Source organism: Cervus canadensis, chromosome 29 (genome assembly GCF_019320065.1).
Source record: "Cervus canadensis isolate Bull #8, Minnesota chromosome 29, ASM1932006v1, whole genome shotgun sequence".
NCBI lineage: Eukaryota > Metazoa > Chordata > Mammalia > Artiodactyla > Cervidae > Cervus > Cervus canadensis.
This window is the reverse complement of record NC_057414.1, coordinates 30083822-30107630: the sequence shown is the minus strand read 5'-3', so window position 1 is coordinate 30107630 and position 23809 is coordinate 30083822. Positions and strand designations below refer to the sequence as shown.

Here is a 23809-nt window from a genome sequence, read left to right as displayed (position 1 = left end):
TTTGAGACCCCGCGGACTGTAGCCTGCAGAGCTCCTCTGTCCGTGGGATTCTCCAGGCAAGAATACTGGAGTGGGTTGCCATTTCCTCCTCCAGGGGATCTTCCCAACCCAGGGATCAAACCTGGGTCTCCTACATTGCAGGCAGATTCTTTTACCCACTGAGCCACCTGGGAAGCCCCTCCAAAGACCCACTGTTTATGTTTAAGTTGCTCCCCTTGGAATATTAGTCATGAATGGAATAATATCTTTGAAATGCTCCGAATTTCTTTAAAGAAAAGGAAAAGAAAACCGGTCCATGAGCTCTGGTCCCCCAGCTCAGGTGTGGAGGTTGGGGCTCCAGGCTGTGTTTGAGGAGTTAATTCCTGTGAGCACCAGCAAAGTGGTACCTGGGTAAAGCCAGGGAGAAAGGCCCTCTGCTCACTGTCCCAGGCTACTGGCCCAGGAGGACTGTGTCTGTGACCACGGAGGTGGGAGAAGCAGAAGATGGTGGAGTAGGAGCAGGACTTCCCCGTGAAGGCAGGAGGAGAGACTGAGAAAATGATCCATGTTGGTTCTATGGAAGATGCGATATTCCATCTGATTCACCTTCCCTAGCGCATTATGACCAGGATGCCTGGAACTGGGAGAGGCAGCAGCCCTGCCCTCCTCGTTGCCTAGCAACAGTCTCTTTCTAATTCCCAGCTGGTCCCCAGGGGCTGGTCTGAATGGGGGGCAAGGAGAGAGGGGGAAACGGAGGTAAGATAGCTACCTGTTCTCCATAATAATGAGATGCTCTGGTTCCATCCTGCAAGGGACCTGACTTGCAAATGGATGAGGCACTTAAGGAACCGTTTGTTTTCTTCATTTTGAGTTTGTTCTGTGCTGACTGGAGAATGAGCGTTTAGCTTTGCAAGAGGTGTGTGTTTGTGTTTCCAGTTATCTGGAGGCTGATTAGGAGAATGAAAGGCATCTCTGTGACTCATGCTGATCCAGGGATTCAGTGTGGCTCCTTGGCCTCCTGCTCTAAAACTGAAGATGCCCTGGTGCTGAATTGTGGAGGACAGAGGAGTCGGACAGGGCTGAGTGACTGAACAATAGCAATAACTGTCTTGTGAGGTGTTGAGTGGAGACCAGAGGGTGAAGGGTGCCTGTACTGACCTCCCGATACTCCATGAGTGCAGAGTGCAGAGTGACTAGGGGGACCGCTGTCTGATGCTCCGGTGGTGACCAGCAGTGGAGTGAGTGAAGGCCCACAAAGGCCACCAGGGCAGGGGGAACACTGACCCCAGTGTCACACCCACAAGAGTGTATAAGACACGATGTGTGAGCCAGAGTGAGATGAACCTCGAGGGTAGGATGGGAAGAAAGAAAGAAAACAGACCCTGGGGTGTGTTGATTTCAGGAGCATTTACTCAATGCCAAGTGCGTGCCAAGTCCGTCACCTCCATGACCTCACTCTCCGCTGTAGACTCCCAAGAGAGAAGCTAGGGCCTTGTCCCCAGGTGAAAAGTTGGTGCTCTAGGGCTTCCTTCCCAGTCGGTTCTACTGTAAATCTTTGGCTACAGAGTTCTACACTGAACTGGAACTAGGGTGGGAGATGATGGCCAAGGGACAGTCAGATCAGCCTGAGCTGTGACCACAGAGGAGTCACGAAGCAGAAGCTTTGAAGGGCTCCTCCCCAACCCGGCAGCATCTAGCCTTCTGTCTGGGACACTCAGCTGCAGCACACTGGTTCCAGCACAGTTCCACAAACAGACCCCGTGTAATTAGCCCCGGCAGCTCAACACCTCTGCTATAGCCTGCCCTCTTACCCGCCACGCCTCCTCTTGCTGGATCCGGTTCTAAGGAAGCTGTGTTCTTTGAGAGCCGTTGCATACAGATGAGTTGGCAGCCAGTCTGAGCTGACCCACAGACTCATAAAAAGCAACAGGGCCCGGGCCCCTTCACCCATGCCATCCAAACTCTTGGGACCAAAGGTGCAAGGACTCACTCACATCAGGGACCTGGCTGCTTTCTCGGCGACCAAGGAACTGAGCTTTTGTCTCTGCATTCATGCTGTCAATCCATGAGGTAAGCAGAGAAATGCCATATTGCCCCTTTGAGAAAAGAAGTTAATTCTGGTGGAAATTTAGTCTTCATTTCCCCATTTCAAATCTAGACAGGACTGTTCTCTGCTCCCAGATTATAAAGGTGTGACTTTAACTCCCTCACTTGATGCTGTGGGTCTTCTGTTTGCAAGTGAATGATGAGCTGTGAGCTTCGTCCTGGCTGCCCTTGGGGGTTCCCAGCCCTGAGTGTCATGCCTGGCTCCACTGACTCCTCCTCGTGGTGGTGTGTCCCTGGCAGCTTTAGCCCCTGCAAGGGCGGACCTCTCTCTGCCTTTGCTGTCATTTTGACAGAGGGTAAGGTGCTAGTCCTGGAGGAGGGCATGGCAACCCACTCCAGTATTCTTGCCTGGAGAATCCCATGGACAGCAGAGCCTGGTAGGTTACAGTCCATAGGGTTGCAAAGAGTCGGACATGACTGAAGTTCCTTAGCATGTATGCACACCAAGGTGTTAGTGAGGTCCACTGTGGAAGAGGCTGAACCTTGTCTGGGTGGAACGTGTTAGTATTAATAAGACACTTGGCTTACCTGCACCCAAATGCCTTTCCTTCATTTGATGAAATGTTGCTTGATTACAAGAAAGTGCCTCCGGGATCCTCCAGGTTTGTTCAGTGTCAGCCAGGATGGGCCCTCTGATGATGCACAATACCTGTTCCCTGTGCTCTGCTTTCTGTGAACCTAAGGATAAATGGAGCTGCAGTCCCCTTCTCCAAACAGTCATGTTGTACTGATGCTGTGCATAGCGGCTCCAAAAAATATTTGTCTTTAGCAATTGGCAAGCTTTAGGAAGAATGTGTTTGCTTTTTACTGTAGTTGGGCACACAGAATGAAGCCAAGCACAGTGACAGGAAGCAGGCTGTTTCTGACAAGGACTTAAGTTAGCCCACTGACTGATGCCCTTCGGTCGTGGGCTTAGCTTGTCTTGCCTTACTCTGCCCTAGTTTTTGAAAATGTATGCTCACTAAGTTAGCTTCAGTTTTTCCAAACATGGTGGTGGGGGAGGGGTGCTTTGTGAAGTCATGAACCATCAGAAAAAAAAAAATTTTTTTTTTGAATATACATAAAGCACAAAGATGCTTCCTGCCCCCTTCCCCGTCCCCCAGTAAGAAGGACCTCAAGTCAGCTCGGGTGTGGGCTGATTCTGCAGATGAGCACAGGGAGCGGATGACTTGTAAACGGTTCTCTGAGCTTTGATGCTGTTGGTGGTATTTTTTCTGTTTTTTTTTTTTTTTAAGTACATAAGATGCTGTAATTGCCAGGAAATGCTCTGTAGAGCTGAGGCTCAGGATTTCTCATGCATGTCTTTTTTCCTTTTCCCAGCAATTCATTTTTTTCTGTGCCAGGTTATGAATCTACCCTGGACTTTTTCACAGCTCAGTGATTTTCCAAGGAATCAGCTTTGATCACATGCTTTGCCTCTTACTTGTCCCGTGGTTTCCACGGCTTGAATGCTGCTTAATTCTTCCTCTTAGAGTTCTCCCTGGGATTGCTTATAGGGCCTGAGTTTGACCCAAATCCTACTCCCCTTGGTTCTACAATTCAAGATGCTCATCCTATTTTCTTCTCTTCATTATTGCCCTCTTCCTTACTATTAGTGTTAGACATACAGGTATTTTTTCCTCATTTGCCTTTCAACAAGCTTAGAATGAGCATGACTGTGTTCTGGGAGCTCTGTGAAGTCCTGGGAAATTATTGAATAGCCCTGGTTCTCATGGCAGTTATTGTTTAGGGCGTGTGTACATGGAGATAGACTGTTACACTTGAGCTGGGCAAGTGCCCAATGTAGTCATGATATAATCACTGCCTGTGTGGAAGGGTGGTCCTCAACTCCCTGGGTGGGCAGGACGGGACTGGTGGGGGCAAGAGGACGGGCATTCCCGAAAATGAGGTAGTATTTACAAAAACACAGAGGCATGAGGAAATGTGACATATGCAGGGGATGTGGGGCTAGAGTGTCTGGGGTGGGTGGAAGGGGAGGGGAGAAGAAAGACGAGGCTGCAGGGTGAGCGCCCGTGATGAGGGACCTTGTGTGGGATACCCGGGAGAGCGGCACTGTCTTGAAGGCAGTGGGAAGCCACGTGAGGTCATATTTACAAAGCTGCTTTGTCTGCAAAGTGCCAGGTGGGTTGGGCTGGGATAAGACAATTGCCAGGAAGCCAGTTGGGAAATTACTATAATGCAGAACACTCAAGAATTAGGGCACGCTGGCTGTGAGGATGAAGGATTGCCCTGGATGTGGGAATCTGAGAGTTAGCTGGTCTCATTCTGGAAATTTCCCTGAAGTCCGAATGATGAGCAAACTGAGTAGAAAAAAGCATTTTCTGTATACTAGGGGGCTGGCCTTTCAGGGACCCCCTCCCCACCTCCACCTCAGAAGTGAAATCCCTGGTCATTTGTTTTCCTCCATCACCAAAATGAGCACCTGCCTGTCTGCCGAGAAAGCAAAGAGAGCCTGTGTCGCCTTCTCCTCGCCCCGAATGCCCAGCCCTAGGTGGGGCATTGCTCTGGGTCTCTGCTGAGCCCTGCTGTCAACCCTTAGGCGGCAGGGCGGAAAATGTGTCCCTCCTGAGTGTGGAGCAAACAACTGAGACAATAGTAGAAATAATAGCAGAATCACCGAGCATTAGAGGCCTCTGTAAAGGTTCTAGAAAGGTTACTCTATGCATCATTAATTGCTGCAAAGCATTTCCCACTCACACTGAGCAGATGCTGAGATGAGTCTTCCACGTGGGTTCTTCCTACACATGAATGCATGCTAAGTTGCATCAATCATGTCCGCCTCTTTGCGACCCCATGGACTCTAGCCCACCAGGCTCCCCTGTTCAGGGGAGTCTCCAGACAACAATACTGGAGTGGGTTGCCATGCCCTCCTCCAGGGGGTCTTCCCAACCCAGGGATCAAATCTACGTCTCTTATGTCTCCTGCATTGGGAGTCTGGTTTTTTTTTGTTGTTGTTGTTGTTTTACCACTAGTGCTACCTGGGAAGCCCTATTCCTATGAGTTGGTCTATTTTCAGGCCCATTTTGCTGGGAAGTATGGGCTTCCCTGGTAGCTCAGCTGGTAAAGAATCTGCCTGCAGGCAAATGGATAAGAAACCTATGGTACATATACACAATGGAATATTACTCAGCCATTAGAAAGAATACATTTGAATCAGTTCTAATGAGATGGATAAAACTGGAGCCCATTATACAGAGTGAAGTAAGCCAGAAAGATAAATACCAATACAGTATACTAATGCATATATATGGAATTTAGAAAGATGGTAACAATAACCCTATATGCAAGGCAGAAAAAGAGACACAGATGTATAGAACAGACTTTTGGACTCTACAGGACAAGGCGAGGGTGGGATGATCTGAGAGAACAGCATCAAAACATGTATATTATCAAGTGTGAAACAGATCATCAGTCCAGGTTGGATGCATGAGACAAGTGCTCGGGGCTGGTGCACTGGGATGACCCAGAGGGATGGGATGGGGAGGGAGGTGGGAGCAGAGTTCAGGATGGGGAACACATGTAAACCCATGGCTGATTCATGTCAGTGTATGGCAAAAACCACTACAATGTAAAGTAATTAGCCTCCAACTAATAAAAATAAATGAAAAAAAAAAAAGAATCTGCCTGCAATGCGGGAGACCTGGGTTCAATCCCTGGGTTGGGAAGATCCCCTGTAGGAGGGCATGGCAACCCTCTCCAGTATTCTTGCCTGGAGAATCCCCATGTGACAGGCGGGCCACAGTCCATGAGGTCTCAAAGAGCTGGACACAACTAAGTGACTAGGCACACAGCACAGCAAAATGATGGAGAGAAAGGGAGGGTGGGTGAAGTCAGAATTCCTGAGTTTCTTTCCAATGGCTGCAGGGAACAGGGTGACGTTGGTAAGATGATTACCCCTTGCTGGGGTCAGTGGAGGCACTGACATCTCAGGCCTGGTCACTCACTCTGGGCCCTCCTGGCCGTGAGGGGAGAGGACAGCGTCTGAGTCCATGGGACCCCATCCTATCACAGCATCTGAGATGCTCAGGGCTGGTTCCACAGGCAGTGAGTCCGTCTGACCCCAGGATCCACCCAACGTCCTTCCACTTGACAGGCGGGTGACAGGCCTTGGAATAGTGAGATCTCACAGCTCAAAATACCTGGAGAAAGCAGCCCACTGGAGTTTAAGTGTGGATGCACTCAAGTCAGAGTAGCCACCTTCAGGCGCGCCTAGGACTTCTCTCCCTGGAGATGAAGTAACTCGTGGGGCCCCAACAAGGACTCAAAGTGTTCCAGTTTAGTTTCTGTGAGGCCTGAGAAGAAGACTATGCCAGAATATACTTCATGTTGCAAGTTCAAGCCCAGTTGAGTGAATTTATTGGCATAGAATTTAAAGTTTGCCCAATAGTTAACTGAGGATAGTTCACTATGTTAATCAGTTGTAACAGCTCTATTTGCCATCGCCACTTTCCTCCACATCAGCTCAGCCTTTTCAGAGGTGAAAGTGAGGGTCAGCCTAATAAAGGAGTTAAGGAATAGCTCCAAGGGACCATCCATCTCCCTTCATCTCAAGGCCAATAAGATCATTAAAATTATGTATGTTGAGAAGACAAAGTACCAGGCAGTGATGACTTAGCCTAAAGCCAAAACTAAAGAGAAAGAACCAGGGACTTCCTGGGTGATCCAGTGGTTAAGAGTCCGCCTTCCAGTGCAGGTGACGTGGGTTTGATCCCTGGTTGGGGAACATGCCAAAGGACAACTAAGCCTGCAAGACACAGCAAGAGAGTCAGTACCAGAAAAAAAAAATTAAAAAAAGAGAGAAAAGGATCAGATCTTCCCAGTCTGCTGGGTCTCCTGGATTATGTATGATTCATGAGTAATTCTGGCTCTGCTCCAGACAGCAAAAGTGATTTGGCTTGATCATGTATTAATAGTTCATAATCTTCATGAACAAGCAGGGAGCATGTGTGGAAATTGGGGAAAAAAATTGGAATAAAAGCAAATACCTTCAAAAAAAAGAAAAAAAAAGATGAAGGAAAAATTCATGGGGAGACATGTCGGAGGTAGACCTAGAAAAGTTAACAAGAAACAAAACCCAAGGTCACTGGGCTCAGAGAAGTCTATTCCCTGCTCCATATGGGGGGGTCCTAAGCCATCCTTGCTGGCTTTGTGATGAAGGATGTTCAGAGAATTCTCCCCATCATTGCCCATGCCTTGTCAGAATCTGTAAGCAGACAACGGACCAATTCAAGACCGACGAGCATCTAAAGATGACCCATACCAAGGAATAGTTGCTTCTCAAAAACTCTAGGAGGATTTTGGCTGTTATATAAAACCCAACCCAGTGCCATCTCATTAAAAAAAAAAAAAAAACGCATGGGAACTAATTTTTTTTTTTTTTTGGCAGATTTTTATTTTGTAGTGGTGTGTAGTTGATTCACAATATTGTTCATTTTAGGTGCAGCAAAGTGATTTAGCAAGGTGGTTTCATTACACATATACACATATCTATTCTTTTTCTTATTCTTTTCCCATATAGGTTATTACAGAGTATTGAGTAGAGCTCCTTGTGCTATCCAATAGAGTGCTTGTTGATTGTGTTATATACAGTAATGTATATAACTAATTTTAAAGAGTCATTCTAAGGGTTCAAGCACTCCAGCTCACTCATGGTAGGAAAGAAGAAGCTAAGGCCTAAGAGAGTCCCAGACTTTCTAGAACCCACAGGAAAAACAGAAATCTGAATTCACCCTACAGGGCTTTAGACTGATGACTTCCTCCCTCAAGGTGGCCTGTCATTTTTCCCCTAAGTTGGTCCCCCTGTGTGGTCTGCCCTGGTGGCCGTGTGTCTGCCCAGGCTCTAAGCTGTAGTTACCCGGACGCCTAAACATTCACAGAGGTGGGTCACCCTTAGGCTTTAAAGGAACATTCTTTTGGAGTACTCTGAAATACAAACCAGAAATTTCCATATATTCAGAATTTTCCGATGTCCATCTGTGGCCCCTTCCTCTTTTCCAACTGCACAAACATCAATGTTTCTTGGCTCAGGTTTTGGAATTACATCTATGGGGGGGGGGGCGGTATATCAATGAGCTACTGTATCCCTAGCGGGCAGATTTAAATATGCAGCACAACACCAGTGAAAGCAACAGGCTACAACGTCTTTGCAGCCGGAACCACCATGGCTCTCTCAGGTGACTACCCTCGGGGGAGACTCATGCTTTGCTGCCCTTGATTAAATTCTTGGGAGCTTTCTGGCTCTGTCCAGATCTGCCATTTGTCCTTGAGGGGCTTGACAGAGCTCGGAAAGTATGAATAACTGTTGCTAGCTTCTCACAGGAAAAGAATTCTGTGCCATGTGGCCTTTTGGAGTCCAAGTCACTGATGAGATGCTGGGAGAGATAAGAGTAATCCCAGTCTTTTGCTGGAAGGCATTCGACCAAGTCAGGGACCAGGGGATTCAGAGGCTGGCTGGGAGGGGTGGGACAGCTGATGAATCATGCATGGAGTGGAGACGGTCAGAGATAAGTCACGGGAGTGGTCGGAGGATTACCTAGGAAGACCTCTGGGGAATTCCACCATGTGAGGGACTTTTACAAAGTGTGAGGACCCTGTCCCTTCCTTGCAGAAATGTCAGGCTCCTGGGAGTTCAGACAGGAAAGAACAAGGGAGGCATAAGTGGGGCACATTTTGTCTGGAGGGGCTGGGCTTTCCCCTCCCACCCAGTCTATTTCCCAGGCTGCCCCAGTGGGGTAGGGGTGAGAGGGTCAAGGAGAGCATCCTCCTGATGCTGCAGGAGGAGAAGGAGGTGATAGAGAATAAGATGGTTGGATGGCATCAGCAACTCAAGGGACCTGAGTCTGAGCAAAGTCCGGGAGATGGTGAAGGACAGGGAAGCCTGGCGTGCTGCAGTCCACAGGATTGCAGAGAGTCAGACACGACTGAGTGATTGACCAACAACAAAAGAGGATACCTCTGAGACATTCTAACTCAGGGTGCTTACCTGCACCATTGTGAGCAACCCTTTGAGACTAGGTTCTCGCTCTCCTTTGTCCTAAACCACTGGGAGTGAGAGCTGTGTGGATGCTCACCACTGTCAAGACAAGGACGAGATAAAGTCTCCTGGGGAAAGGGACTGGCTGGGAAGTAGAGAGAAGAGTGTCCTAGGTTTGGATTTTATTTACCTTTTTATCGCACATGCCTTCCTCTGGCCTCTGAAGCTGTTTGCAGTTTTGGATTTTTACAGGTAAATATGCCTCTTTAAGGAACTTGTGAGTGGGAGTGTGGGGAGGGAAGGGAAAAGGACCCAGGCCAGGCTTGTGCCCAGAGCAGTGTGAGCAGAGAGATTCATCACTCAGGGCATGAAGTGGGCAAATTCCTTCCCAGGAGTTGACTCTAGTGACAGTGAAGGGAAGCTGAGAAACAGGCTGTCATTTGAGAAGGTCTGTGAGAGATGTGGGCTAAAACTGCTTTCTAATGGAGAGGGCTGGTTTTCTCACACCTGCTGAAGGTTAGGTGAGAGTAGATTCAAATCTCAGCCTGAGGATGTGGGTTAGGCATCAGGAAGAAGCTGGGTGTCCAGGTGCTAGGCGGCAGGGATGGGTTTCAGAAGGAAGTGTTCCTTATACAGACAGGAACTCACCCCTGGCTCTCAGGGGAAGGGTTCAGGGGCTGACCCCCCTCCAGGTCCTGGGAGGGAGCAGTCATGAGCCCTGCACTCTTGGTCTCACGTTCTTCCACCAACTAGGTGAGTCCTCCACAATCCCACTCTCTCTGGTATTCTGAAGGGGCAGGTATCTGCTTCTAAGCTTAAGCCTGGACCAGGGAGGGACAGCCACTTCTGACCACCTCCCCTGGCTAAGTTTTTCTTCAGGCAGCCTGGGTCTACCCCATAAATGAGCCACCTCAAAACTTCCTTCCTGTCCTAGAGATCCCAGAGATGCTTTATGCCCTCTCTGGGCCCTCATTGCCTTATTGTTCTTGTTCAGTCACTCAGTCGTGTCCTACTCTGCGACCCCATACACTGCAGTTAGTTATCTCCTGAAGTTAGTTTCCTCAGACTCATGTCCACTGAGTCAGTGATGTCATCCAGCCATCTCATCCTCTGTCGTCCCCTTCTCCTCCTGCCCTCAATCTTTCCCGGCATCAGGGTCTTTTCCAGTGAGCCTGCTCTTCGCATCAGGTAGCTGTTACTCTTGCTCTGTTCCAAAGGCTCTGGCACGCTTCTCCCCAGGGTGCCAGCCCTGGCGACCCCGCCTCTGCCTGGACCATCGTCCCCCTCCTCAGCTCTCTGGGGATGCTGTTCTGGGAAGCAGGCCTCTGTAATCCCCTTGGCCGCCTGCTTCACTCTGGACAGAGCTTGGGTGGGGGCTGACGGTGCAGTGGGTGCGGTCTTTGCCGGCTTAGCCCTGTGAATGAGGGGACTGCAGGGATGCCAACAGCCAGACCACAGACAGGCTAATTTCCAAGTGTAGACACTGTAAAGGCCATGCATATTTTGCTGGTGACTAGCGACCAGATGCTGAACCATTTCCAGGCCCGGCTGTGATGGGGGATGAAGAGAAGGCAAGACAGCCACAAAAAGATGCTGGTCTTGCCTCTGTGCTGTGGACACTCCCCAGTCCCCCGCCCTGGAGTTCATGAGAGTAACCTTGGGCAGTGGGGCTGCGGCAGGCGAGGTGGAGTGGGTTGGGGTGGGGTGGGGAGGGGCCCAGGCACATCTCCACGGGTTCTGTGTAACACCTGTCCAATGGGCAATACCTTCACTGTTGTTCATATAGAACCTTCTAGAATCCCTGATGTACTACTAGCAAAGAGACTTTCTGAGTTCTTTATGTTGCCTCTGCCTGCAAGTCATATCTATAGTGAAAAATTCTTCTGTTTCTGCATTGAAAAATTCTGCACTATTTTTATTAAAATTTTGTATTGAAATACATAGTTGATTTACAATGTCTTATTAATTTCTACTGTACAGCAAAGTGATACAGTTACACATATATAATAGGTGTGTGTGCTCAGGTACTCAGCTGTGTCTGACTGCTTGGGACCCCATGGACTATATCCCACCAGGCTCCTCTGTCCATGGGATTTCCCAGGCAATATTACTGGAGTGGGTTGCCATTTCCTTCTCCAGGGGATCTTCCTGACAGAGGAGCCTGGCAGGCTACAGTCCATGAGGTCCCAAAGAGTCAGACATGACTTAGTGACTAAACAATAACAACATATATAAGAATATTTAAAAAGAAATATATATATACATTTCTTTTTAAATATTCTTTTCCATTTGACAAATGGGAAGACTGCAGCTGGGTTTGTGCCCATGCTGGAGCGGAGGTAGGTGAGGTCTCCTAGTTCTGCCCGAAATGCTAAAAGTCTCCGAGCAAAACCCTGGGCTGGAAGCAGCAGGTGAGGTCAGCACCCCCAGCCTAGAGGAGGACCTGCACTCTCTCCTCTTGGCATTGCTACCCCCACCATCTTGGGCTTTCAGTGGCCTTCTACTTATTGCTAACATCAAAGTCACCCCTTGTTGCCGCAGCTTTTTCAGCTCTTATCTCCATCTATAATGACCCTGTTTATTTAGTTCCTTTTTGTTATCTGTCCTGCACTCTCCACCTCCCTGAACACCAATCTTGTTCATGCTCTATCCCCACTCCCAGCCTGGAGCTGGGCATGTGATAGACTCTCTGTAAATATTTATTGACCAAAGGAAAACAAGGAATGAATAAGCCAAGAAAGAGCAAGCGAGGAAGGAGTGAGAGAGAGGGAAACAGAGGGAGGGTCTGTCTCTCCCCAGAGCTCTCCTGCCTCTCCTTCCCGACCTTAGATCAGAATTCACTGTCTTCATGGAACTTCCGGTAGGAAGATCCAGGAAGGCTTGGGTTCCCATCTCAGCTCTGCCACCTGAGCTGTTTAACCTCTCCACACCTCAGTGCCCCCACCCCATAAAATAGGAACCATTACACCTATTTCATGAGGTCACTGTGAAGATCGAATGGACTAGTTTCTGCCAAGCCCCCACCTCAGGCTCTTGCATGTGCAGACATGCAACAAACATGTGTTCTTTTCCCTCTGGGTTGATTTCAACCTTCCCCCCATTCTGTAAAGCAAAGTCAAACCCTTCAGTCTGCCTCCAACCACGTTAGAGAGGAGCTCTGCCTGGCTGGAATGGAGACCTTTTAGGGAATATACCGTCAGCTTTCCGTCTGTGCGACGGAAAGTCACATTGAAAGAGATTAATTTTAATCAGTTTCTTCCAATTATTAAGTCAATGGTGGACACATATCACAGCAGAGAAAGCTACAGTGAGGTGAATGCTTAGTTTCTAGGTCTGTGACCTCTGGTTTCCTCTGTGGCTCATTGTTAAAGAATCCGCCTGCAATGCAGAAGAAGAGTCAGAAGACATGGGTTTGATCCCTGGGTTGGGAGGATCACCTGGAGGAGGGCATGGCAACCCCCTCCAGTATTCTTGCCAGGAGAACCCCATGGACAGACGAACCTGACCATCTACCATCCATGGGGTGGCAAAAAGTCAGATACAATGGAAATGACTGAGCGCCAGCAAGGCTCTGTGAAATTGGGTTGATAACTTGGCTTCTCTGATCTTTTTCTTCTCTACCTGGGGAAAGTTGTAAGAGTGAGGAGAGAGAGAGACAGCAGGCTATTTCTGTAGCCAAATTAAGAGTGGTGGTGGTTTGGACTACAGTGGGATTGGAGAAGAAGGAGCCCAGAGAGCGGAGAGGTTCTGAATGTATTTTGTAGGAAGAGCAGAGAAGACTTGCCGATGGATTGACTGTGGGGATGAGAGACAGAGAAGAATCAAGGTTGAATGAAGTTTTCCTTGATGGTTGTGCCATTGACAGAGCTGAGGAAGGCACAAATTCAACAACATAAATATATAATAAGCTGTAGCTGGTGCTAAGAAAGAAAAGGGGATTCTAGAGACACTCTCTGGGAGTAAATTTCAGCCCAAGTTGCCCGGTGGAGATGCACTCACATGCCCACCTGGGGGTCACAGGACTGACCCCCCGCCAAGTGCTCGGAGGAAGGACATGCCAGGCGTCAGTCACAGCTCTGCACCCCAGCTGCCTCTGCTTCTGGAAGGCTGGTCACGCTAACCTCAGAGGAAATTCAATTGGCCTGGCATAATTAGATCTCCGTGGTCTAATCTAATCTGATCGTTTTATGGGCAATGTTTTTCTTTTTGATCTTCACTCCTTTCCCCCCAGCTTTGTTGTTTTTCCCAAGCAACCAAATAAACAAAGTCTTCTCCCTTTGGGTTTCTTGTGTACAAAAATGCTCCTTACAGACCCCTTAAAGCAACCCAGAGCCCACTGCCTCCTCCTCCCAGAGATTCTGAGGGGAGAGCCTTCTTGAAAAGCCAGAGAGGACAGGGCTAGCAGAGGCAGAAGAACACTTCCCACAGCCGGCATCTCCCCCAGGCGGCACCACACGCCCGCCCCTGCATTTCCTTTGCAGCTCATGGGGACCTTCCGAGTCTGTCCTTGGGTCTGGCAGGAGAGCTGACCGCCTGCTCAAATCCAGACCCGGGAGTTCCAATTATTCCCCAAATGCCAAGTCAACCTCTGGCCGTCTCTTCGAGGAGGCTCCTCATCTCTGCCAGGCACGGAAGGAAGCTGACCTCATTGAGGTTTCCACATGCTGGATCTGCTATGGGGTGTTCTTACCCTGGGTCCCATCTCAGCCTGAGAAATGGGTGTTCTTAACTTCACGTTCACGGAGAACACTCTGGTTCAGAGAAGCAAAGCCATTTATCCTGTTCACAAGTGGAAGGAGTAGGCTTTAAATCAAGTCCACATCACCTTACAGCCTGACCTTCACTACCACAGGGACACCTGTTCATCCCCACCTTTGCTTTGCCAACCCCACCCACTGGCCTTCTGCAATGATGGTCTCAGTCTCAGCACCCAGAGCTTGGGCCCCACGGCCTCACAGACCCACAGCCCCCCAGGTGCCGAGAGCCAGCATTCCAGTCAGTGCTAAGCCCCTGGCCCATCTCTTTGCAATTCCTAGTGGCCGTCTTTCTGTCTGGTCCCGGGGGCAGAGCAGGGGAACCCCAGTGAGGGGGACCAGATGAGAACTAAAATGATGTCGTGAAAACACATCGATGAAAAAGGGTACAGCTATTAGCCATGTGCATGGACAGGAAAGGTGAACCAGAAAGCAGAGGCTTCAGCTCTGCAATTTAGGGCTGGACAGAGCAGCAAGATAGACAGAAAAAAGAAGAAAAGGAAGGAAGAAAGAAACAAACATAGCTCGCAGCAAGCTCTAGGGTCTTTACGGCTCCTAAAGTTTTCTCGGTGATTTTCTGTTCTGTTTTTCTCCAGGTTTAATCGCTTCCCTTGGGAAATTCGCTCTGTAAAAACACAGGCAGTTGGCTCGGACGGGCATCCAGGCATCCGTCAGCAGCAGAGCTGGAATTCAAGTCTGACTCCAGACCTCGTGTTTCAAGCCCAGAGAGTCACGGACACCTGACTGTGCTTTCCAGGTAGACTGGCCCCTTTTTTGGTTAGGAATTAGCATTCATCACAGCAGAGGGGTTGTACTTTAGTTTCTTTGCCCTCAAAGCATCCTTTATTTATCATGGTCCAGGCTTGGTCCTGATGGTGCGTCATCAAACAGGTCATTGTGATCTGTAGAGACAGAAATGGCCCGTGTTCTGTCTCTTCCTTGCGAGGCCCCCTGAATTTGGACTCCACGCGGTTCTCCCTACAGCTGTCACCAAGGAAGCAGCCAAGAACCCCCACCTATGCTTCAGGCCCCGTTCCCCACCCTCCTCCATGTGTGTGCGGGGCCAAGGGAAGGAATACTATGGGAATGTGGGGCCAGGAGGGGTTTATATGGTTCCGTGGGATTCTGGCTAATCTGTGAGGTTGCCAAGTCTCCAGAGAGGTCAGTCTAAGTAAGAATTTTACAGCTCAGGTTACTGACTCCAGGAACAGAGCAAGGACCATGGGCCAGGAAAAAAATTCCAGAAAACAATGAAGATTAAAAATGTACCGAGAGAAGGGGAGAGCAGGAGGGAATGGAGTTGAGCTCCTGTGAGTGTGAGAGAGAGGGTCAGGGAGTGTGGGCGGGCGTGGCCCGCACGGTGGGCCTTGGTTCAGCCTGACAAGTTCAAGGTTCCGCGCATCCCATCAGATAGAATGAGTCCATGCACCTGCCATGCTTCGGGGACGGCAGACACAGCTTCCAAGCCAAGTCCTTGGCTGGACTTCCAGCCCTGGGAGCTGTTCAGAAGAGTGGACAGAGCTGACACCGGGCTTCAGACTGAACTGCCAGCTCAGGGTCATGGTGCGGGGAGCCCAGGCGAAGGTGGACAGCGGGGCGGGATCTCACTGTACCTCGGCTGCTCCAATGGTCTCCACCGGCAGGGGAGGCAGGGGCCGAGGATTTGTCCCACAGATGCTGGGAGAGGCGTAGTCCCTCCTTTTGCCGCCAGAGCCTGTGTTGAGAGGGAGGATCTGCAGAAGCATCTTTCTGTGCCTCCAGGCTCTTGTGACGGAGGAAATATTTTGTGTGTGGTACCTCCAGAATCACCATGGCCACTTGCTGTAGGAGGAAGGGGCCAAGTTCAGCTGAGGACCCCATAAGGGCCCAGGGCGTGCTTCTGTCTGGTGTTGGAGGAGGGAGGAATGGGATTAAGAAATGGAGAGTCGGGACGCAGATGGCAGACAGTTTGCTGAGTCCCCGCCGTGCAAGAGGCCCTTGATGTGGATTTTTCCTGTACAAATTCTATTGAAATAATACAATAGGATATGATAGGATACGTTACGATACAATAGAATACAATAGGAATGGGTACGTGCTCAGTCGCTTCAGTTGTGTCTCTTTACAACCCCATGGACTGTAGACCACCAGGCTCCTCTGTCCATGGGATTCTCCAGGCAAGAAAACTGGAGTGGGTAGCCATGCCCTCCTCCAGGAGATCTTACTGACCAAGGGATTGAACCCACATCTCTTACATCTCCTGCATTGGCAGGCAGGTTCTTTACCACCTTGGAAGCTGAGCAATACAATACAATACAGTATAATTTCCATACCATGCAATCCATCCATCTAAAGCTACAACGGTGGGTTTTTGGTATAGTCACAAAGTTGGGCAACCATCACCACCAACAATATTAGAACCGTTTCATCACCTCAAAAAGGAACAGGGTACCCATTAGCAGTCACTCTACATTTCCCTTCTCCCACCCCTACTGGGAGCTACCAATCTAACTATCACTGTGTCTAGATTTGTCTATTCTAGACATTTGTACAAAGGGAATAATACTATATCTGACTTCTTTCACTTAGCACAATGCTTTCAAGATTTTTCCACATTGTAATATGTACCAGTACTTCATTCTCTTTTTATGGTTGAATAATATTTCACTGGGGGCTTCCCTGATGGCTCAGATGGTAAAAATTCTGTCTGTAATGTGGGAGACCTGGGTTTGACCCCTGGGTTGGGAAGATCCCCTGGAGAAGTGAACAGCTACCCATTCCAGTATTCTGGCCAGGAAAATTCAATGGACAGAGGAACCTGGCAGGCTACAGTCCGTAGGGTCACAAAGATATGACTGAGTGACTTTCACTTTCACTTTTCAATATTTCATTGTATGGACAAACTTCATTTATTTATTCATTCACCAGTAGATGGACATTTGTGTTTAACTTTCTGGCTGAGACGAACAATGCCTTACCAACATTCGTGGAGCGGTTTTTGTGTGGACTTGTGTATTTTCCAGTGAATCCCCTGGGCAACAAATAGGTGTTATAATCACCGATTTATTAGGAAAAGTTGCAGCTCAGAGCAGTTAAGTACCATTTCTGAGATGGAAAAGCTTCTTGTGATTGGGTTTGATTATGCTAGAAGGGCAAATAAGAGGAAGTAAGGTGGAATTTCACTTCACCTTTTGCAGGACATTATACACACCACTGAGTTAAAAAACAAGAAAGGACTGAGGGGACATGCGTCAGCAGCGCCGTGTGAGCTCCTGACCCTCTGCGGGGCAGGTCTCAGGTCTGCCTGCCCTAGCCTGGCTCTGAGTCTGGGAGATGCTCTCTTCCGTCTCTCACTCACAGTCTTCTTTCGGTGGCAGACTCTAGTTAAGAGCAGCTCAAGACAGCTGCCAGAGTCGCCCGCCAGTCTGTGAGGAGGCAGGTGGGAGGTCTCTGTAGCCTCATCTCCACTCTGAGAAGGTCTCCTGGGATGGGCCCTGCCAGTGACAAGAAGGGCCCCAAAGAGAGGAATTCAGCAGGGGCCCCGCAAGGGTGGTTCCAGGGCAGAGAGCAGCCGGCTGCTGGCTCTGCTTCCTTCTGCCTCCAGGGCTTTCCCAGAAAGCTCTTGGACGTGGGAGGCTGGCTGGCGTGCAGGCGTGCCGCCCCATTAATGCAACTCTTGTGCTCGGCGGAACCCAAGCCTGTGCTGGTAATCATTGACCCTCCGAGCTCCCCCGGGCGGAGCCACGGCGTCCTATGGTAGAGCCTTGCCCTCCTCAGCACCCTTCTGGGAAGGGCAGTGCTACTGCAGCATGGATGCTGGGGCAGAGAAGCCCAGAATTCAAGGCATCACAGATAATGACGCACTGGATCTTTCATTCAACGTCTGGCTGTAACTTGAGAGAGAAATCAGAGCTAGAGATTGCTTTCTTGAAGGTATTAGTGACTGGATCACTTTCCAAGTTCAAGGGCCATCTGAGCTCTTTCTATCCATCTGTAATAGACATGGGTGGCCCCTTTTTCAGATGAGGAAATTGACACCCTGAGAGGTTGGGTGGTACCCAGTGTTAGGGCCACAGAATGATTGACCAACTCCAGATTCGAACCCCACCTCTTACATCCTGCCCAAATGGCCCCTCCCCAGGGCTGTGACAGGAAACGTAAGCTAGAATATGGGACCGGAAGACATCCAGACGCCCCCTCCAAACTCAGGAACCTGGGGTTCTGCGCCTTCTCTTTGCATGTTTCTTGGTGCAGGGCTGGACCCACAGGAAACCCTTCACCTGTGGCTCCGCTTCATGACTACTAGTCCCCCAGGGCCAAGCTCAAGGCATCAGTTGAATTACTCCACTATTTTATAAGGCTTTGAGGTTTGAATTTCTACATGTTTTCGCAAAAACAAAGTGTACTTTCTTGATGCAGACACTCAGTAAAGCATGTTCAAGACCCTTAGTCCACATAGAATTCATTCCTTTCTGGGCTGGAAAGACTGAAGTGATGTGCTATCAACCCAAACCATAGAGAACTAGAAGGATCAGACTAACAACAGGGTCTCTGAATGCATAATAAATAGAACTCTTGGTAAACATCAAAATTCTTTTATTAAAAGCCAGTGTCATTTGAGGTGCTTGAGAGAGGTGACTTAACAATCATTTTCTCACAGATGTGTCCAGTTTTCAGACAAAACAAACTACACACTCCCACAACACACAGACTTGTACAAATCACATAAGTGAGAGGATGATGTTTTCATTTGCAAAAATGATTCTTTTCTATGTAAACTGTTATGTAATATAACATATAGTATATTATATATTAATATATATGTATATAGCCCACCAGAGGAGCCTGGTGGGCTACAGTCCATGGGATCGCAGAGTCAGACACAACTGAGCAACTAATACACACACACGTATAATAAAACATATTATAAAAATAAAAATACGTATATAATCACAAACATAATACATAATATTTATAATATATAATATAATATATACAATATATAATATAATAAATAATATATCTAATATAATCACACAAATATAATATATAATAATTCAGTAGAGGATTCCTTTAAATGTCTAATAGCCTCTGTAATGGCTTTCATGGGAAAAGAATCTAAAAAAAGCATGGATGTATGTATACTTACAGCTGACTCATTTTGTTGTAACCTGAAACCAGCACAACATTGTAAATCAACTATAGTCCAATAAAAATTTTTTTAAAATTCAAAGAGAAAAACAAACACATGTCTATAGTATCCTAGGGCATATATCGTATGTTACATGACTTACTATATGAAGCAGTTTCTGTTCACATGCTGTCTTTGTTTTTGACCGCTCAAAACATGAGGCGGAGACATGCAGGATCTTACTTCCCTGACCAGGGATTGAATCTGTGCCGCCCCCTGCAGTGGAAGTGCAGAGTCTTAACCACTGGACCACTGGGGAAGTCCCTCACATACTATCTTTTGAGAACACCATCTATTGATATTGGTTTCAGCATAAGATTATATTGGTTTCCCAGGTGGCTCAGTGGTAAAGAATCCACCTGCAATGCGGGAGACTCTGGTTTGTTCCCAGGGTCAGGAAGATCCCCTGAAGAAGGAAATGACAACTCACTCTAGTATTCTTGCCTGGAGAATCCCATGGACAGAGGAGCCTGGTGGGCTACAGACCATAAGGTCGCAAAGAGTTGGACGTGACTGAGCAGGCACACCCTCATAAGATTATATACCTAGACTTGTATAATGATATTTTCATTGTAATGGATTTCTTTTGAATAGTAATTAGAATAAAAGGCCATGAGACTAGAAATGCCTTTGAATCCTTGTGTTAACTTAATGTTCAGCTATAGGTTCACCAAAAACTAGAATTCAACATTTGGGACAGTGCCTCTCAGGAGGTGTGGCCCGAGTGCATGATGGAGGTTTGAGAACTGACCTTTTCACCCCTTTTTAGGTGGAGGGTCCCCTGTGGTTCTGGGACAGACTGAAGGGAATTTCACCTGGGATTCTCTAGGGACCCCTCCTCCCTCTAGACAATGACCATGCTTCTTGTGTGTTCAATTCAGTTCAGTCACACAGCCGTATCCGACTCTTTGCGACCCCATGGACTGCAGCACGCCAGGCCTCCCTGTCCATCATGAACTCCTGGAGTTCACCCAAACCCAAGTTCATTGAGTTGGTGATGCCATCCTCCATCTCATCCTCTGTCGTCCCCTTCTCCTCCTGCCCTCAATCTTGCCTGGCATCAGGATCTTTTCAAATGAGTCAGTTCTTCGCATCAGGTGGCCAAAGTATTGGAGTTTCAGCTTCAGCATCAGTCCTTCCAGTGAACACCCAGGACTGATCTCCTCTAGGATGGACTGGTTGGATCTCCTTGTGTTAGTAGGTATCTTCCCTACTGTGCTTTCACCCCCAGTCTGCAACCGGCCAAGGCAACTTGGTGGATTCCAAGCTCAACAACTGTAATCCCAAAGCCAGCGATTCCTGGGTTACTGCAAATTCCAGTCACACACGAAGCTTTAAAATCACCTCCTGCACTTCTTCAGACAGAGGCAAGTGGCTTCACGTCCACACCGGCTTCTTAGTAAACAACCCTGTGGACGATTCAGGCTGCCCTGTGGGCTTCCTGCCCCCAGAGGTCTTGCTTCAGGGCACTGTCTTCACCGTGCTCTAGAGGGCGCTGTTGGCACGGGATGCCGATGGGCGTTCCTCCACCCAGGTCTTAATGGCCATTGCACACTCTGCAGGGGCTGTTCTCAACCCTGGGCTTCCCTTCATTCATGTTGAGCTGTGCCTCCTCACTTCCCCCTCAGCTTATCCTCTTCACTCTGACTCAATCCACGCACACCCAGCAAAGCAATGCCTTCTCTGGGTAAAGTGCAGAACTCCCTGAAGTTGAGAAGATAGATTAAGATAGACTACTTAGAAAATCTTTAGCATAAAAGGCAAGAAGACCCAACTCTGTGACTGTGAGTTCCATGAATTCCTCTCATCCTCTGGGGCTCTCTCGCTCTGCAGTCAAAACTCCCCACAGCCCCCAAGGGTGTGTGCTTTCCCTTCAAAACTCAGCCAGGCAGAGATGAAGCGAGCCCCTTTAGGTCTTTTTTTGCAGAGTTGAGACATGCTAGCATTTCCAAAACACTTGAAAAAAAATTTTTTGAAGGACAGCAAGAAAACAAAATCAAAATTGCATGTAAAATTGGTGTCAGCTCCCAAAATGCAGGTTTCTAAACTCCACAGCAAAGGCAAGTTCCCACCGAAGATGGGAGAGACACCTGGCTTGGGGTGAGCCTCACAGACTCCCAGGATGGCTGGGAAATGTCACGTCTCCTGATGCTTCCTGCTGGGTCCCCATCCAGGTGCCAGGAAGTGATGCAGGTCTTTGTGGGAAGAGCAGAATAATCTTAGGATGACCAGCAGCCCTTATAAACTAGTTATCAAGATAGAATTCAAAGCCTGAACTTGAACAATTTAATTCCTTTCAATAACATTTTTTTTTTGGCTGAGCCATGAGGCATAGGAGATCTTAGTTCCCTGACCAGAGATTGAACCTGTGCCCCTTGCTGTGGAAGTGCAGAATCTTAACCACTGGCCTGCTAGGGATGTCCCTTAATGACTTTTCATATTGAAATTTGGTCCTTCATTTTCACATCCTGATACAAAAGCATGCACTGTGTACATATGTGAGTGTGACTTCTGGAAGCGGTAGAATGGAATCACTAGTTGTTGTAAAAGTGGCTTTGTCACCTTCTCTTCTTGTGCTCTTCTGCCTTTTGGGGCATCAATGTCTTCCAGCCTAAGATCACCAGGCACACTGCAGTAGTTGAATAGGTCGTCTTGTTGCAGCTAGAGAGAACACGCAGCTTGAGGAATGGTGAGGAGCTCCGCTTGAAAGAGTTTTAGAAAGCACATATATAGAATTTGGGCTTAATCTAGGTGATTTGGGTGAGTAAACGGAGCAACACTCTACTCAAGATTCGATGCTAAGAAGTAGGGGTAATTCCGTGATTATGTTAATAAGCCTCATTATCAAAAAGGAGAGAAAAGTTGGTGTAAGGCTAACGCTGTTATTGGCAAAGAAGCAGTGATCACTCGTAGTGCCAGGATGGGGGCAACGTTCTGTCATTTTTGTGGTTTGGACCGTATTCATGTTTCTGTGTGTTCAGACATGATTCTGATGTTGATGTCTTGTGAAGCTGTGTTCAACAGGAGAACACAAGACTTAGCTGTGAGCCCCAGAACAGCCCTCAGCAACAGCAGATCAAGATGTAGTGCCAGGCTGGCTCCCATCTGTCAGGGGCTGCTTTCTCCTCTTTGACTGCGTCTGTAGATTGTCAGTAATATGATCGAATCCTAGTCAATGTCTGTGGTAAGAGAAGCAGAGCATCACCCCCGGTTGCATGCCTCTATTCAACCCTGCCAAGGAAAATTCTCTCCCTCTCCTGTTCCCAAGGCTTCCCAGGTGGCACAGGGGTAAAAAAAAAAAAAAAAAAAAAAAAATCAACCTGTCAATGCCGAAGACTAGAGTGTGATCCCTTGTTCAGGAAGATCCCCTGGAGGAGGAAATGGCAACCCACTCCAGTATTCCAGACTGGGAAATCCCATGGACAGAGGAGCCTGGTGGGCTACAGTCCGTGGGGCCACCGAGTGATACAACTTAAACAACTGAACAACAACAATGACAACAATTGTGTTCTCACCTCTTCAAGATAAGTCTTCTGCCCTGATGATGGACAAATTCTTTATACAAGTGTTAGGTTTTCTATAGGTCTTCTGTTCCACAGGGCAGGACAGGTTCTGAAGTCAGGACACTTCACATGTTATCAGAACATTTGTCACCCTCTCTCCCAGGAGCCTTGTCCCCCACCTGGCTGTCATCTCCCCCAACACAGCCCATTTGACTCTACAGAGCGGACCCTAAGTAGCCTGGGTTGGTGACACCTGATTAAGCTGAGCATGTTTAAATTTCTGAACCAGTAATAACGGCTGCTACTATTTATTACATAATTGCTATGTTCTAGGAACTTTACATATGGGATTGCATTTAAAACATACGACAGCCTTTGAGAATATTTTATAGCCATTTCACAGGCAAGGAAGTTGAGACTCAGTTAGCCTAAGTGACTTGCTCAGGTTGTCTGGCCATCAAGTGACAGAACTGGGGTTCAAGTACGTGTTTGCACTTTCCCAAGATGGATTTCCTCCTCTCTTCTGCTGCCTTTGGTTCTTCCCTCTGCCATGAACATCCTGCACCAGGGCTCCTACCTGCTCTTGATCCCCATGCACTGCAGATCTCTGCAGTTATTCAGGGGATGCTGCTGGACCGGTAGGCCCCAGAGATGCCCGCGGAAGGTGGTGGGCCTTAAGAGAGTACCAACACTCCCAGACCCTGTGACTCCCTGGCTTTTGTTCCCAACCTCTCTTCTCTGGAAGGAACCAGGTGCCCCAGAAAGTCTGTGCCACATTCCCACTCTGAACACAGGATGAGATGGTTGGATGGCATCACTACGCAATGGACATGAGTTTGAGCAAACAGACCTGTGGCTTCACAGGGAAAGGGGTGAGTATTCCTCACATGGGAAAGGTGAGTGCAAATCAGGCCTGGAAGAGTCCTGAGGCTCATGACCTTTCACATGCCCATGAAGCCGGAAAAATCGTTTCCAATGGCCTTGGCAAGTTCTTTGTAAGAAGAACTCAGGCTGAGCCCAAGTGAGCAGCCTGCTAGAGCTAAAGATAGCTGAGGTGACTTCTCTGGGAATACTGAACAGAAAGGCAATGATGCCCTCTGTCAACAATAGTTCTAGATGTCAGCATCCTGGGAGGTGGCTAACTGGATGCTCCTTAGGCACTGAAAGTTAGCAAATTTAGCTGGGTGGTCATCCTCCAACAGCTTGAGGCCGTTTTCATAGAAAACAGGAAGTTCTCTGCGGTACCAGTCAGATGCATTTTGTGCTGAAGAGTATAAGCTTGACCTTCAGCCTCTTGTATCTGCTCTCTGGTGTCCTCAACCCC

General features: G+C 48.3%; 1 protein-coding gene across 1 annotated transcript in view; it reads left to right on the top strand.

Annotated features, from left to right (window-relative positions):
* Nucleotides 1–1756: 1756 nt before the first annotated feature.
* KCNJ1 (potassium inwardly rectifying channel subfamily J member 1) overlaps nucleotides 1757–23809 on the top strand; it is a 33793-nt gene continuing 11740 nt past the window's right edge. Inside the window, exons 1-2 of the mRNA XM_043452678.1 lie at nucleotides 1757–2049; nucleotides 14409–14569. The gene's annotated coding sequence lies outside the window, so the exon portion shown is untranslated. The remainder of the gene's footprint in view (nucleotides 2050–14408; nucleotides 14570–23809) is intronic.